This window comes from Poecilia latipinna, unplaced genomic scaffold, assembly GCF_001443285.1.
Source record: "Poecilia latipinna isolate Pla-1442-1.1 unplaced genomic scaffold, P_latipinna-1.0 Scaffold707, whole genome shotgun sequence".
Classification (NCBI taxonomy): domain Eukaryota; kingdom Metazoa; phylum Chordata; class Actinopteri; order Cyprinodontiformes; family Poeciliidae; genus Poecilia; species Poecilia latipinna.
In genome coordinates this window covers 247,006-263,775 of record NW_015113323.1, presented here as the reverse complement: position 1 = coordinate 263,775, position 16,770 = coordinate 247,006, and the positions used below count along the sequence as shown (strand labels likewise).

The following is a 16,770-nucleotide window of genomic DNA, read 5'->3' as shown; positions in this document are numbered from 1 at the left end:
AAGGAAAATGCTAATTTACTGAGTGTACGTGTGGTTATAGCTATTAGGAAATAAGGTTGAGCTGGCCACCTGTTTTATGCTGAACATCATGACAACTTCCTGAAACGTCGTCTGGAGATTTCTGGTGACACGGAACAGGACACAGTCACACTAATGCAGATCACAAGAGCATTTTATGTACATGTAAAAAGATATAATTAACTTCTTTATAGCATCTTTTTTAACAAAACCAAGTGCTAAATCATTTCTATGATGAACTCTTGCTTATTTCCACCTCCTTAAAAAGATCTTTCATTTTTAATCAGGGGCGGGGGTGGTTGTGGTCTGATCTCCTCCATTTTCTTCCCTCTGCAGAAAAATTAACGGTAATTTTCTCTGACTCAAACAGCTCTGGTCTTTGAGAATGTTACGCCATTTGCCATGGCTATAATTTACATAAATATATGCATTTTTCTGAAAATGCTTACATTTAAATGATGACAGGCTGTGTGAGTGCTTACAGATTATTTGCTTGTTTTCGGAGCAGATCTGCCTTTCAATCAAGTTTGGCAATTAGTGCCAATTCTCTCACCATTCAGCAACTGTAGATACTTTTGGATCTGATCCACTTTGTCTTCACTGATAAAAAAGTTAACGTGATTAAAAAAAAAAAAGAAAAAAATACACAACACTTAAATGCTTCCTTAGATAATTTTTTACCACTTGCCTTCATAAGAACTTAGATTTAATTGTACCGAATCAAATTGCTCAGTATGTTATTAGATCTAAATTTGAATACTTAATTAGATTAAATGGAAATTAAGTGGATTAATTTGAATTTCATTTGGACGTTACTGCATAGAAATTTAGTGTTTTGCTAAATTTATTTTAATTTGAGGCATGAATAAACTCAATTTAATTAAGTTAATTAACAACCGGACCACCTAATTCAACCTCTTGTTATTGCTAAGATATTTCATAAAGGCACATTTTCTTTCCTGATAAAAGCTGTTATGTATATTATATTGCTTCTGAAATGCCCAGTTTTTGAAACTTTTAGAAGAAAACTCCAAAAAACAAGAATAAAAGACTGAAGGGTTGCAATTTCTGCTATGACCTAACTGGAAACTCAGCACAACTGCTGGATTCTTCTTCAATAAAGCACAATGGAGAACTGTCAAGGTCAAAGGTCAGTGGCAACAGTAATGAAAGGGTGACTGCTCTCCGTCTCTCCAGCAAGTCTGGAGGGTTGAGTGCAGACCGATAATGCCAGTAAACAACACAAGTATAAGATTCAGTTCTGGATTAAGTTTAAAGGTTTTCATTTATCTTTGCTGTGGAAATTTCTTTTTCTTTTCATGCATTTAGTTTTAGTTTCTGCATTCAGCTTGAGTAAAACTATCAATAAAGAGCAGCAGAACTTAAAGCTGTAGTCTGTTCAACCTCCTGTAGAACGGACAGATATTAGAGCCCAAAAATGAAAAAAGAAAAAAGGGTACAACCTTTAAAAGATCAAAGACAACAACAGCATCTGATTTGTACCCAAGAAGGCAACAAATGCAACAGATAAAAGAAGAAGAAGCCTCCAAATGCACTTTGCACTACATGCTGAGAATCAATCGGCAGATAGAGACGGTTCAGAGCAGCAGGAGGACAAAGACAGCGGTTCAGGTCCAACAGAGCTCGATGTGTCCCTCAGGACTCAGCAGGTCAAGAAGGAAAACTTAAATGCACAAAGCAAAAAATCTCAATTAGATCAAGTAGTTCCCAAGTCTCAGTGAGCTTCAAAATAAGCACATTTTTACAGACAGCCATGAGCTGGGAACTTCAAAGGTTATTATAACTTAATAAGGTTTAATCTAAGGTGCTAAATTGAATGAACTGGTCTAAATGAGGTCATTTCTAAGGTAATTGGTTTGAAAAACAAATTACATCTTTAATTGTTCAATTATCTCACAGCTATCAGTGTTTGACATTGTTATTGTTATTTTAAGATGGAATAAAATAGTTGTTGACTGGTGGACTAATTAATTTGAAAAAAATAAAAACAAAGCAAAATATATACATTTTGCTTCAACAAATAAATACATTAAATTAAAAAAATATATTTTTCAATTTATAATTACATGAACAAGTTTAATGGGCTTGATAAGCATTTGCAAACCAATGTTTACTATGTTATTGACATCTTAATAGCATTGCAATTAAATTGACTCCGACATTGGCTTGCTATGCAGCTTAAGCTCCTTACAGTGACCTATATGAATTACTGCATGAAAACAGCAACAGCTTGAGAATGTTTTTTATGATATAAATGACATGTAAACAGAGCACGAGCCATTTCTACCGCTAGAGCTAGACGCACGTGTTTGTTTTGGTTGCATTTAACCAGAATGTCTTGGGCTATAGTCTGCTTTTGAAGCAGTCTCCACTTGGTGTTCACATTCACACAGCACTGGAGTTCACTTCAAACGAAACAAAATGTAAGTTTTTAGGCGGACTAGAGTTTGCTTTATTGGAAATGCGATTGTGCAGTAGTAATTAGTTTGTAGACTAGTACAAACTAAGTTTGATTAAAGCGGACTAAACAGGGTTGGTGTGAATGACAGCCAGAGATTAATCGTAAGAGTAGTCATCCTGACGCATGAACTGACTTTTGATTTGCACTAGTTTGTTAAAAGCTGGGTTGGCTGCTCCTGAACAAACAATAAAACTGTTGCACAAAGTAATGTGCTGGTGTAACCGTATTCCTTCCCTGCCCTTTAAAAACCTCCAGAAGAAGAAACTATGCTAATTAGCCAGCAAATGCCAGAACAGCTTGGGCCAACTCCACAGTGATCTGCACACTAATAACCCAAAGTGAGCAAGTGAACTGCCTTAAAAGCCTTGGAGAGGACAGTGGTGCTGCTGACACATCCAGCCTGATAGCAAGGGCTGGCTGCCCAGCGCCGGGCAACCTGCTCCCATCCGCAGAGAGCGGAGGCCACAAAGAGCAGGAGCCTCCAGGGAGGAAGAGTGCCATAAATACAGAGTGGAGTCTCCCAAAGCAGTAATCAAAGCAAGGCAGAGGAGAATAAAAGGCAGAATACATCAGCAAAAATAAACTTTTTCTGCCAAAAAGTGAGGATGACAGAGAAGACACACCAGATCAGTAAAAAAAAAAAAAAAAGCGTAAAGGACGTTCATATTGTTTCAAATTAATATTCAAATAAAAGATTTGAGAAAAACAAATGTTTTTGCAGGTTAATGGAAATGGTTGTCTTCAACTTTCTCATATAATTTAAGCAATAATCAAAACTAAAAATAAAGAAAAACTGTGTTACAATATGTTACAAGTCAGGCTACACTAATATACTGAAATATTATTTGTTGTGCTTGGTTTACAACCCCCAAAGTGATCGGCATAAGAAGACCAAAGATGTCACACCGTACAGTACACGTTAACGGAATAATGGACACCGCCGTGTAAAGACTGATATTAAACTTATTCAGAGCCGACAGTATCGTCACAAGATCATAAGACAAAGCAACAAAGGAAAAAAGTGCAACTGATATCGATGGCCTTTTGTGGCACATTGACTGCAACCTCTGCACAGAAGTCTGGTTGACTATTTACATCCAGATTTACTTCAACTGGCTTTTTCTGATGAAAAATTATGACACCAAAGACGTAAAAGTCAGATAAAAAAAAAAAGATCAGAATTGGGCCGTTCTGACTGCCATAAAAAAGTCGGACACAGGTCGCTTTTGGTAAAGAAAAAAAAAAGTAATTTGGGTCACTTTTTGGTTCCTTTTCATTTCAGTAAATAGTAAATTCAGTAAATCCAATTATTTTTACTCAAAAGCCAACTGTGGTGGAGTCAAATCTGCTTTTACCTATTTTCTTAACCGTGCTAAATAAAACAAGAGTTTTCAAGGAAAACGGTGATCCAAATCCTGCTGCTATTGTTAAAAATATACCAAATATACCAAAAGCTTTGGTAGAACAACAACAAATGCAAATGAAGTGCTTTTCTTTTAATGAGGCAGTCACTTTTTAAGTTTTGGATCTACCATGTTTTTTATACATCCCTGTAGAAAAAAAATACTTAATTGATGTTTACTTCATTTAAATAATTTAAAACAGTGACAGAAAAACATATGGTTTTCAATTTATCTTCAAAAATCATGTTTTACATTGATACATGTATATGACATGTGCTTTACTTTATAATCTGCAACAGTTAAAGATGAAGAATTTGTTGGCTTTGGGAGAAAGATTATATTAGTGTGGATTAAATATGCTGACATAGTTTATAATAACATGTATTTATAATTAATCTGTGTTCAAATGTTTCCCAAACATTTCTACTCTACTCTAAGTTTGAACAGCTTTAATGATTTAACACACTATACTGATAAGAATCCGCTCAATGAGTGTCAAAGTGGTGGACACAGGAGATAACCTTCACAGCCACGAGCAATTATTTATTTGCATTACGTTGGGACTTGGTGTCGGTTTCCTGCCTTTGAGCCAGCTGGAGAGGAGGCAGGCTTACTTGGATGTACCAGCACCGCCGTCTGGGGAGCTACAAGTTACCAGCTGCTGCATCATTTGAGACCATAAATACATTGATTACCCATCAGCCAACTGGACAGATAGATGTAGCTCATACTCTGGTAGACTGGAGGAAACAGCACTGCAACTCAAGCTGTTCATTTTATAATCATTTATATTTCATTTCTGAAATGCTTACTGAGCAGGTGCACATTACTTAACTCAATATTTCAGATTTAGACATGCCTTGTTATTAATTTCAGCTACTATTTTCACAGAACCTCAACAGTTTTTAGGAAACCGATTTTAAAAAGTGCTAAACTAGAACACAACTATTTTCCAATCTGGATTTTTAGTGGTTTCACTGTGGGACAAATTTATTTCAATTTCTATTTTTGTGGTAATTGGGTTACAAAAGCAGAATAGGTTTTGTAATTAATTTATCAGAACTGTTCTCTCTGTCTCTACCTCTCTCAGTTTCCAAAATAATGTATCAATCCCAGAGGGAAATATACATTTTTGTCAGAGTTGTTGTAGATGCTAATTGGCAAGTCAGATCTTCTGTAGCAGCCTGTATTACAGTCATTCTAATTAAGCCTCTGACTGAAGTCTCTATTGAACAGGATGTTCAGGTTGTCTGTAATTTTCTTGATTTCATGGAAAATCATTCTTTGTACAATAAGCTCCAGATGTTCCAGATGTTTGTGATAGAAACAAACGGTGTATAATTTATTTTTTAATTACAGGTTTTTCTGACAGTAGTGTCCTTTATTTGCATCATATCAGGCAGGAAATGGGTAGAGAGAGAAGGAGGAAGACACGCAGAAAAGGTGGCAGATTTGAGAATCCAAAATAATAGACTAAATAATGGCCTGCAAGGAGTTTAAAATCAGCAAATTTGTCCCATGTGGTCTGATAACAGAGCTGGCATTACTAAACACAACCAGGGAAGAGAACATCTAATTTACAATTTTTTCAGACCATGTAAATAAAAAATAAAACTTAATGACCCATAACATCATTGTTCATAATTACTACATTGCCTGTGGTTCCTTATTCTGTTGAGAATTCTCATTAGGAAAGTTGAAGGGAGACTCAGTTACTCTCTTCTTCCTACTTAAAGCATCTATAATTACAGTCTCTGCAGAATGGCTTGTTATGAGGACAACTCATTATAGCAAAGGAAACACGCTAATTGTACTTTCATGTAAACGGTTTCCTTTCAGCAACATGGTGCGAAGGAGAACAGATGATAAAACTACTTCTCTGTGCTGAGGATTTATTGAAAATTCAAATTTGCTTGTATAAGGAGTCTGTTCAACTCACTGCACACAGTAAGATGAGCACAATACCCCAAGGAGAGAGCAACAATCATTAAGTTTTACACAATGGATGCTTGTAAAAAAGGCGAGGGGAATGTGTAGCTTAGCCTTTAGATCCCCTTTGTGGGGATTAAAACTTTTTTTTTTTTTTCTGTCTCGTGCTATGTTGGCAAAATCCACCAAATTTAACGTTTCCAACCCCACCAAAACTTTGAACACATCAATGATCTTTTCATATATATCAATAGACGCATCAATAGATTTAAGTGCAGACATAACTTGTTGCAGAGGTTAGCCAGCTTGGTCTGACTTAGTTTAAAGTTAAGAGGGAGAAAACACAACATAACTAGTCTGTATTTTGCACAAACCTTCAGAGAAGTGGAAATTATAAGGGACTAATAGTAAAAACAAGGGATGCACCTAACATTTTAGACATATTTGTTGGGAAAACAAAGGATCAATTTGTAATATCATCAAATATAGTTAAGGTTTATCAAATCCCAAACTTTGCCTTGAAAAATCTGTAATCAGTTCAGTCCAGTTTTACCCCTTCTTACATATAAAATAATTTTAACAAACCTACTTTCAGTTCAGAAATATCCACTCAGGTTTGATCACTCAAAGCATTGTAGATGTTGAACTAGGGGGGTTCAAATGCAGTCCTACCTCAATAAAAACTGAAACATAAGTAATGTTACAGCAAGTATATAAAAACAACAAATTGTACCAAAAAGACATCAAATATAAATCCACACATGATAGGAAGAATACAGCAGTGTATGTCAGTAATAAATGGTACAAATAATAACACAAGTCAACAAACAGTCAGGAACGAGTCCCCCTACCTTGACCTGCATTAAAAAGATAAATTGCTAAAGGAACAAAGGAGTGTTTTTACTTGTTACTTTTCATACAAAGAAGTCTGAGCCGGACGCCTGAAGCCAGAAACTGGCACTGAGCTGTCAGCAGGAATGGCACTAGCTTTCCTGATGATCTGTCTATTGAACAGTTCTGTAAGTATTCATTGTTCAACTCCTAAGATCTTATTACGTATATGTATTACTCTGCTAAGTCAATTTTTTTGACCCAATACGAAGATTTCCAAACCAACAGAGGAGAGAAAAGGTCAGCAAAGATTCAATTTATGATCTATAAAATAAGATAATCATTGACTTATCAACCTGAAACTGTTTTCTTAGAAAAAAAAAAAACTCTTTGCTGGCCCTTTTTTTGCAGATACTCTGAATGCAGGTAAATTTTAACTTATTACCCAAAATAGTTCCTTTAATGTAGCCCCCACATGAGATTTTGTCAGGCATGCTTTAGACCGTAGTATCACCTGCTATAAATAACCATGCAGTACGTCAGCACACAGTAATGTTGTAGGCAGTCTTCAGGAAAATTTACCCAACATTTGCAGAGCAATATTATCCGCGTCGGGTCATAAGATCTATAGTTTTCAATAAAAGAGAAGTTTGAGCAGCAACAACTGGGAGCAGAATAGGTGTAGAACTACATGCTGGAATATTATGCTCATAAAATCGCTCCTCCATAGACAGAAAAACGGTTTACATTTCATCTACTGGAATTGATTTGGACTTTTATGAGTCTGAAATAAAATCTCATAAACGTACCACAGGGGAAATGCCACAGGTCTATTTTAACAGGAAAAACCTTGACATGGTGAAGTCAAGAGAGGCACTTCAATCAGGCAGCTCTTTAGGAAAATCGGTTTGACAAATAATACATCTGAGAGGTTTGCAAAAGCAAAACTAAAACCACCCATCTTTGGAAAATGTAAATCTATAATGTCAGGTCAAGGACTCTTCTTGATAACCTGAACTTAAACCAACAGTGTTGCCCAACTGGGAGAAAAAGGGAGGCAATGAATCACAGAGAGAGAGAGAAAGAGAGAGAGAAAGAGAAAGAGGGAGAGAAATCATGGGAAACACCAGAAGTAAAGGGAGGAAAAAGTGTTTCTGTAGGCTGTCCGCAACATATGAGCTCAATATTTTAAAAATACATCAATACAAGATAAAGTAAAACACACTTACTGGTCCAGAATGATAACTAGTTTAAGACAATTTATCTTGTAGACATAAGAATCAAATAAAACATATTCTAAAAATATGAATTTCTTTGATATTAGCTCGACCAGTACCTCCAAGAAGCAGTAAAACACTACACTTAATTAAATTAACTGCTAGGCTGTTTGCACGAACAAACTCAAAGATTCACTCATCTCATCATGCTGGATGCTTGAAACTGAAACCTACTTTATTAAAAAACTGTCAAAATGACTTGACCACTTCTGAAATTTAGGTTCCATGTGTCCATCACAAAGCCAACATGCCTTCATACTAATGCAGAAGTACTCCACACCATTGATTCAAATATATATGCAATATTCACTAACATTGCAGTTAATCATAAGTTGAGTTTGTCAGTCAAAAGTGTTGGATTCTATAAAATATCTAATTCAAATTACCCCAAAACGCCACATATGAAACCACTCCCAAGTCACTAGTTTTGTGGTTAAAATATGAATACATCTCCTGTGTTTACATCCGTCGGCGTCATGATTTTAAATGACTTACTGTGTGAACAAGTTTATTCACATGCGATTTTAATTGCATTTCTTATTGAACAGAAACACCGTAATTATGAAGTAGAGTGTTTTAAACGTTAGCAGAATATCATTTGAAACAGAAACAAAGCTATTGTCATTTATAGTTTTTTAATGAGCTGCTAGCTACTTTGTTATTAAACTGCAAACTCATAATAAAGATAAAACATTGGAGAATTAGCACCATTTTATTCTTCAAGATGGAGTTCCCATACCTGTAGCTATTCTGACTATTCAGACAAGGACACTCATTATGAGAGGACTGTCTCCTTCAGGACAGTGTTATCAGCCAGAGTCTGACCTGAACATGGAGCCCTCCTGCTATATGTCAACAACATCCCGTCACGTCTATAAAAAGGATTACACAACTGCCGGGCAGAGTGGGAATGAACCCAGGATAAAAAGATTTGAAGCTAATCTACTGCAAGAGTTGACACTGTGAAAACAAGAGTCGCTGTAGCTGCCAGGAAACTATACTAGAAAATACGTCCGACAGGTTAAAGTGCACCCAAGCCTGTCGCAATAAACGATAAAATAATTCATCACAGAATAAATTAACATGAGCTTGATAATCACAAAAGTCCTAATTTGTAATGTTATGTCATCATACTACTTGCAAAAGGTCTCAAAATGACAATATTATCATTTATCGTAATAATTAATGGGACAAGTTATTGTCCAGCACAGCCTGTAATGGTAATAGGCCTAGGTGCATCTACAACACATTACAAGTAGCACTTTTTGTGCAAATTTCTGTTTTTATTAATTAATTTCTTTTACAAGACTTAATTTTGATCAAACTAAGCATTTATAGATTCTAGTCAATATTTAACAATAAATTACATTGTGCCAGCTATATTAATTCTGCAGCAGATTTATGCGTCTAGCAAAATCAGCTCTTCGTCTCAAAATATTAATTAATATGTTTTCTATAAGCAGAGTGGTTTGCAGACTGATTTCTACTTCTTAAAATTGGGCCATTGTTGGAACAATGGCCCAATTTGTTCCAACAAATTAGGCCATTTGTTGGAACCAACAAATGGCCTAATTTGTTGGTTCCAAATTCTTGACAAGAATTAAACCTTCTTGTCAAGGTTTAATTCTTGACAAGAATTAAACCTTCTTGTCAAGGTTTAATTCTTGATAAGAATTAAACCTTTCTAGTAGCATAATGAGTCATCTAGTAGGCTTGAAAGGATAGATTTTCAGCAGTGAGGAAACATTTCATCTCATGAAAAGTTGAAATAAGTGCTGGGACAAGCTATTTGGAAACTGTAGCAGTAAAACTTCAAATTGAAGAGCAAACAAAATCTTACACACACAGGAACAGGAAAATGTCAGATTTTCCACTTGTATTTACGCAAACCTAAGAACCATTACCATTCTTTTTCTTTCCACTAATACAGGAGGGGAAATGTTAAAATCAGGTCATCACCACTGCGTCTGATCACATACTGTTACCTCTAACAGCTCAAAATTAAAGAATAAAAATCCAAAGTCTCAAACACACATGAGGAAAACAACATATTTAAAGACCACAGTGCACATAATTAGTAGTTCAGAGAAGGAATCACTGAAAACTATTAATTAAAAGATAAAAAAAAAAAACTCGTCTCTAAATAAAAAGACAAAGTCATCTGCAGTCATTTTCAGGATATCCTCTAACCACCATCCTAAATCAAACTCTTTCACTTTAAGATCAGTCACTATCTGACTTTCAGTGGACATGATAAAACACGCAAGGTAAAAGTCAAAGTTGTGAAACATTGCATCAGCCATTTAATAAAAGGGAAGATTTTAAAACTATGGAAACAAAATATCAGCAGTTTTTCACCGATGAGCAATAACTTGCTTAAGGTGATGGAAGATTTACATTTTATGCTTAATCTTCTGTCATTTATTTATGAATCTGCCTTACTGAAAAAAATATCACCTAACTATTCATCTTACTTTTCTTTTATTACCAGGTAAATTGGAACTTATTTCTTGTTTAATACTTGAAAATTGCAGGTTAGGGGCAGCTCAGATGATCATCTAATAAACTTATAACAACACTTTAACTGTTAAGTTGTCAACAATAATCGGATTAGGTACTCTGAAGAAACTGCAACCTGACACCAAACTGTTTAAAATCTAGCTGATGTCTCTTTTGTTGGCAGAAAATCAGGTTTTTACTAACAACTCCTGCAGGTTGAGGCAGATTTAAAACAAGGCGAGCAGTTTAGGAAACCAATTAGCCAAGAGCATGTGTAAACGGGTCAATATCGCTTACATGATGAGTAGGTGGATATCAGAAACTGCTAGATGCTACTACGTCCACTTTAACACATTTTCCAAATGAAGTGCATCACAGATTACTAAAGTGTATTTTATACATTCTGATCACAGGTCTAGCTTCAACTCATACTAAAAGTCAATTAAATGTCATAACTCATAACATCTGAGTATCTTCAAAGTTGTGGGCGGTGAAGCTGTGAGCAGGAAGACTCTCCAGTAGCAGTCAGTTTTCAGAATCTGAAGAGGCCTCTGACTGAACACTCTTCCTGTACGACATACTAACACCTTAACATCTGAGCAGCAGAGATGATATTCCACAGCAACATTTCCTGGGTGAAACCATCATATGTTGCCAATCCACCTCATTTGCTTTTGCCACTCCTCTTTAAACTTCCTCCTTCTGTCTCCGCTCAGTCTCCTTTTTAACTCCTCTGGGATTTGGAGTCATAGTTCAGATGCTATTTAAGCTTCTGAGTTGCTAATCAACAGTTCCCAGGTGTCAGAAAAATAATAAATAAATACCTTGTTGCCGTGGTTATGCAACAAGTAGCATATTTTTTTGCTATTTTTAATCTTTAGTCCATTTTTACACAGATCACATAAATCAGCCACTTCCAGGACAGTCGTCTTCTCCATAAATGGAAGTTAAATAATTAACAACATATATGTTTAAAATATGATCTACTTAAATTCGGAAATACCTAACATATAGTGGAACAATGTTTTTTTTTTTTTTCCCACCTTACTGCCAGGGTGGTCAGATATCTTTACTTTTTAATTTCTTTCTTTGCCAAACAACATGACGCAAAACCAGACGACAGAATTGCAGCTCATGGGATTGGATATCTATTAGTATAAAAGAGAGCCAAACACACTGTTAAAAAAAAAAGAGTTGTTATTCAGCAAACAAAAACATTTCAAGTTAAATTCTGTTCCACAATAGATTTCCCCAAAAATGTTTTCTTGCTCAAATTACACTTGAACTTTGAATGCTTTTTCACTCAGTATAATAGATAAATCATTTGACACATCTACAACAAAGCTGATCTATTTATCCTTAAAAAGGGAATCCAACTGAAATAAATTCAGCTGCCTCAGGAAAAACTCAAATTACTTTCAGGTTTTTTTTATTTTTTTTATTGCAGGTATAAAACAGTCCAACAGCAGTTTTTAAATGCATTAAAACCAATAGGGCCTATTTTACCTGATGTGCAGAGTTGAAACCAGACAAGTAAAGGCAAAAGGAATAAGCTACCGTCTATTTTTGACAGCAGCACTTCCTGCAGTCGGATCTACTAACACTAGATATAATTTATTCTTCACACTTTCTAAAAGGAAAATAAATCAATACAATTTTAAATGATCTTTCCCTGTTTGGATCATGACAAATATAAATCTTTTTTATCAGCTATAGGTTATTAGTTCACTGTTTTGTGCCCTAAACTCAAATGCACAAAATTCAGAACTTGTAGAAAGAACAAACTTGTTAAACATAAAGTAATGTTTCACTCACAGCATACTACACATTTAGAAAGTTTTATTTTTTATTACATTAAATGTTAAACCTCAGCAAATACTTATTAAAGAAGATGAAACCTACATGACAAAACAAAAGATAATGATGAAATATTAGAGGGAACTTTCATTATTCACTAGAATTAATCTTATGCAAATGTCAGCTTCTTAGATATGCCACAGATTAGAACATTTTCACTTTTTTCAAACTATGACTAATTTCCTGAAGTAGAAACTTTTAGTTACGGAAATTTGTTTCTCAGCTGAGTACAAAGCTTACAAAGCAACTGTAACTTGCTGCCGTTTACTTGAATAAATCAGAACTTAAATCAAACTTGAAGACACAGTATTTCCTGTGGTAAAACTCTCATATGTCAAATGTATCTTTCTCATCACTTTACCACTAGTAAAGTCAATAGTAATTTTAGCAAGCATTATTTGTTTTGACCTTATTATGCATTTTTAAAATACATTGGACTCCTGATATTTGGAACCACAGCCACCCATTAATAGCCTAAATCCACAAATACTTGAGACCTTCTAAAAATAAAGGTTACACCTGCCTATTTTGATAGTTTAAACACCAAATATACCATAATATGTAATAAGTATAGTGTAAACCGTCTTTGCGCTAAAACAAAAGCTAATATCTATAGTCTTCCTTTTATCCGCTTTAGGGAGGTACAGGCAGTCATGGTTACTGTAATTAAAAGTAAAGAAAGAACAGTTTATGGGTGTCAATTATACTCATCCTATCCATCAAGTAATCAGTTTGTTTACTTGTGACAAGCAGGAAGTGACACGGTCTCTTTATGGACATAATCTGCATCTATTTATAAACCAAGACCTGTTGGATAATCTTCCATGGGGTTGGATTACCCAGGAAAGCAGAAGACTTTCTGTTCTGGGAAGGTGAACAGAAAAACATGGCAGGTGGGAATGTTGACTCGTCCAACAGTTTAGTTTGCTTCACCCTGTCAGGTCTGGCAGAACTAGTTTTACCAGTAAAGGATGCAAGGATCTGGGTGACTGGCCAGCAGTAAACTCAATGTCTATTCAACATATAAAGTGGATTTTTAACAAGTTAGTAACTTGTTAGTGATTGAGCTGGCCCTGGAGAGAAACTGCAAAGAGAAAGTCTCTCAATAATCAGTCTGAGAGTAATTTCCCGCCGAGGTGTTTGCTTTCAGTAGATTAAGGAAGTACATAGTGACAATACCCAAGGACACATGACTCTTCAGAAACTTGCCATTTCCTAGGCATGTGTAAAAGCAGAATTGGTCACCAAGCAGAGTATGGTGTTTTCATTCTTTACCTTAAGATTAAAAGTTGTTGTTTTATTTTTACAGCTCATCTATAATGCATCACTTTAGCTTTAGAGAAATGTATTTATTTTAGATTAAAGAGATGTCAAAATTGTCATGATTACTAAGAAAGTTTCACAGTTATATAAATAACTCAGCCGAAGATACTTGCGTTCACATAAAAGTAGTCAGTTTTACAAAAAACTGGAGTCCCTGAACTCGTTCCTTAACACAGAAGCAACTTCTCCAACTCAGATGACCAGCTTACACTAGAGATGGTCAGAGTTATTTCCTGTATATGACTTGTTTAGATGTAAAATTTACATTTCTAAAAATACAGTTTTCATATAAGCTGATTTAGGCCCAGTCCAAACAACCACAGATGACTTCTGTATCACTTGTCGGAGTGCAAAATGCTTTTTGGGTGACAGAAACTGAGACTTTTAAAAGTGCTTCTCTAAAATGCTGCCTGGTTTCTGAACACTTCATGTAAAGAAGTGTGCAAAATAGCAAACCACTATTTTAACATCTTCTTTATACCAGTCAATAGTTACTGTGCGTCCAAATTATTCTCATTACTAAAAGAAACAGATAAATTATGTAAAAACTTTAAGCAAATCCCCAACATCTTCAGAATGCTCAGTCCTCGTTTGACCCGGCATGGTTGTTTTAACATCTGTCGGGATTTATGGGATCTGTAACCAACTCAGACGTATTTTAAACAGCGTGGGGGAGGGGATTATCTGTTTTAAAGATAACCACAGTAATGCAGCTGAGGCTTTATGCAAAACTATGCAGTTTTTGAGTCTTCCCCTACTACCACAAGTGAAAAAATAGCTCTAATTATGTAATCATCAACCAAATCTAACATGAGAGAGCACGGCACCTCTGATCACATTTTGTCTTAATGCTAAATGGAAACAACACGAAAGTTTACCATTTTATAGACTGTGTTAAAATTAAATTTTATATCCACTTCCCCTGCAGATACGAACATTAACAAAATGGAAATAAATACCGGTTGTTAATAGTCGGCCCAGTTTTATTTATCCGACGATACAATTTTCTTTTTAAATTACTCGTATTGGCCGGCACTGATGTTAGTCCTGATATATTATGCATCCCTATTGCAGAGCATTAACAACTTAGCTAAATTTGCCACGACAAACTTATTAGCACTTCTAATTGTCTGTATCTCTCTAAACCAGTGGAACAGACAGCATTGTACAACACTGCAGAAAACAGAGAAAAATTGCTATTATTGGCAGTTTGTGTCAGCAAATCCCAATCCAACTCACAGCTGGAATGCTCTAAAGCTAATTTGGATGTAGTTCCCACATCTGAACTTTGACTTCCAGGAGAAACTTATCACATGCAAAAAGGTCAAATACCAGCGATGTGCCTTTTTGTCAGAGTTTGTGACCACAGCATAACGTCTCTCAGCCTAACAGAAATCCCCTGCACAAGTAAAACACACTGCATGATTATAATGTTGAGGTTGGAGAGGCCTGCCTAGCCCCCACAGATTTATAACATCCGTGGAACATTAGATACACACATTTCACATTTTATGTACAAGATATTATCTCACAAACCATTTCCTGAGCAAATTTCCCCCACCTAATGTTTTCAGCTCAAGTAACAAGATTATCAAATATTAGACTTGAAGTTCAACTTTCTACCCAGACCCACTTCAACTCTGACCATGCTAGGCTGCAACCCAAAAGCCTGCAATACAGAAAGTCTCCATTATAATATGAGACAAAGGTCCATGATGACTTGATGAATCTCCCCCCCTGATCTTTGCCATTTCTTCACAGCAATCAGTCAACACGTCATGGCTGACTTCGCTCTGCAGACAACAGGAATAAAACTTCACACCAGACACAGCATGAGAGAATTAGTAGCAACTTCAGCTACAACTTAAGCCAGTAGATTTTATTAGATGAAGTATAGTACTAATAGTCTAATAACTGTAAGCCATAAATATGGCTTTCTAGTTTAATCATAAACTAGAAACAGCTTTGGTTTCCTTATACCATGCAAGACTACTTTGAGTGCAACACTTTTCAAAGTGTGGGAGGCGAAATGTACCATTTATAAACTGCTTTTAAAATATGATGAGCATTGTAACGCAAGAAAAAAAAGCACCTTCTTTGGAAATTCCCAAAAGTGCAATCCAAAAGTTATTTCTTAGATGGAGTTAGAAAATCCTGTCTTATACTAAAAGCCACATTGTTGTAAATAGATAATGATCTCATTACAACTGTTTAAGTATGAATGAACTTTGACACTCTACTAACTCCAGCATTTTAAAGAACGGCTAATAGTAATGGAGAATGTAGAGCAATGCAATCCTTCTCCACTCCCAAACTGACTCAGAAGAAGTGAAGACATGACAAAGTTCCCTTTTTGTGGTAGAAAAAAAAAAAGTTTCACACAACCTCTAAAACTTTGTAATAATGATTCTGGATTTCTGACTGATTTACCGGTTGACCTTACAGATTACTGAAATAGGCCTGAGATATTCCCAAGATTTTTCTGCTATGGAAAGCATTTATGAATAAAATCTCAAGGTATACTTTATTACATTCGGAAATATTTTGACCTGAGGACAGTTTCCATTCACCTCTGCCCTTGAATGAGCGAGTAATAGTAATCTCTAGACCCACCAGCTCACCACAAGAAGTTTTCACGACTTCCCACGACACAATCCTCAGTTTAAGTTACTTTCCAAGCCACAAAGTTGGGCAAAGTGGTGTCAGTTGTCAGCATTAGCTAGCTAGCTCAGATGTTAGCTTCCGAACGCCTCGGATATTTCGCTTTTTTAACCGAGGCTAACTTTTCTTTTTGTATGGTTCGACCACAAAAAAGTCGCTGGTTTCATAACCCCCTGAATATTTCTTTGAAACCACTAAGCGGGTTTTTAGAGACATGAATGGTGGGGGGAAAGTAGCCCAAAACCCACAGAACGAGCATTGGCCAATCAGTAAAGTGTCAACAGAGACAACTTTTACGCCAAAAATAAGTACATACCCAACGGTAGCTCCTGGGGTGCGGTAACTTTTGCGGTGACTCGATGTTTAGCTGTACTCCAGGAAATATCCGTAAAGGAGCGCGTCTCCCTGAATAAGTGCCCACCGTGTCCACAGGCACCGACAGCAGCTGGAAACTCTGCGCTGAAGATAAAACAACAACATGGCAGCGCAG

At 35.8% G+C, this 16,770-nt stretch overlaps 1 protein-coding gene across 2 annotated transcripts in view; it reads right to left on the bottom strand.

Moving 5' to 3' along the window:
• The window catches only part of plekhf2 (pleckstrin homology domain containing, family F (with FYVE domain) member 2), a 21,276-nt gene extending 4,506 nt beyond the window's left edge, over positions 1-16,770 (bottom strand). For both annotated transcript variants that reach the window (XM_015045089.1, XM_015045090.1), the window contains exon 1: positions 16,597-16,770. The gene's annotated coding sequence lies outside the window, so the exon portion shown is untranslated. The remainder of the gene's footprint in view (positions 1-16,596) is intronic.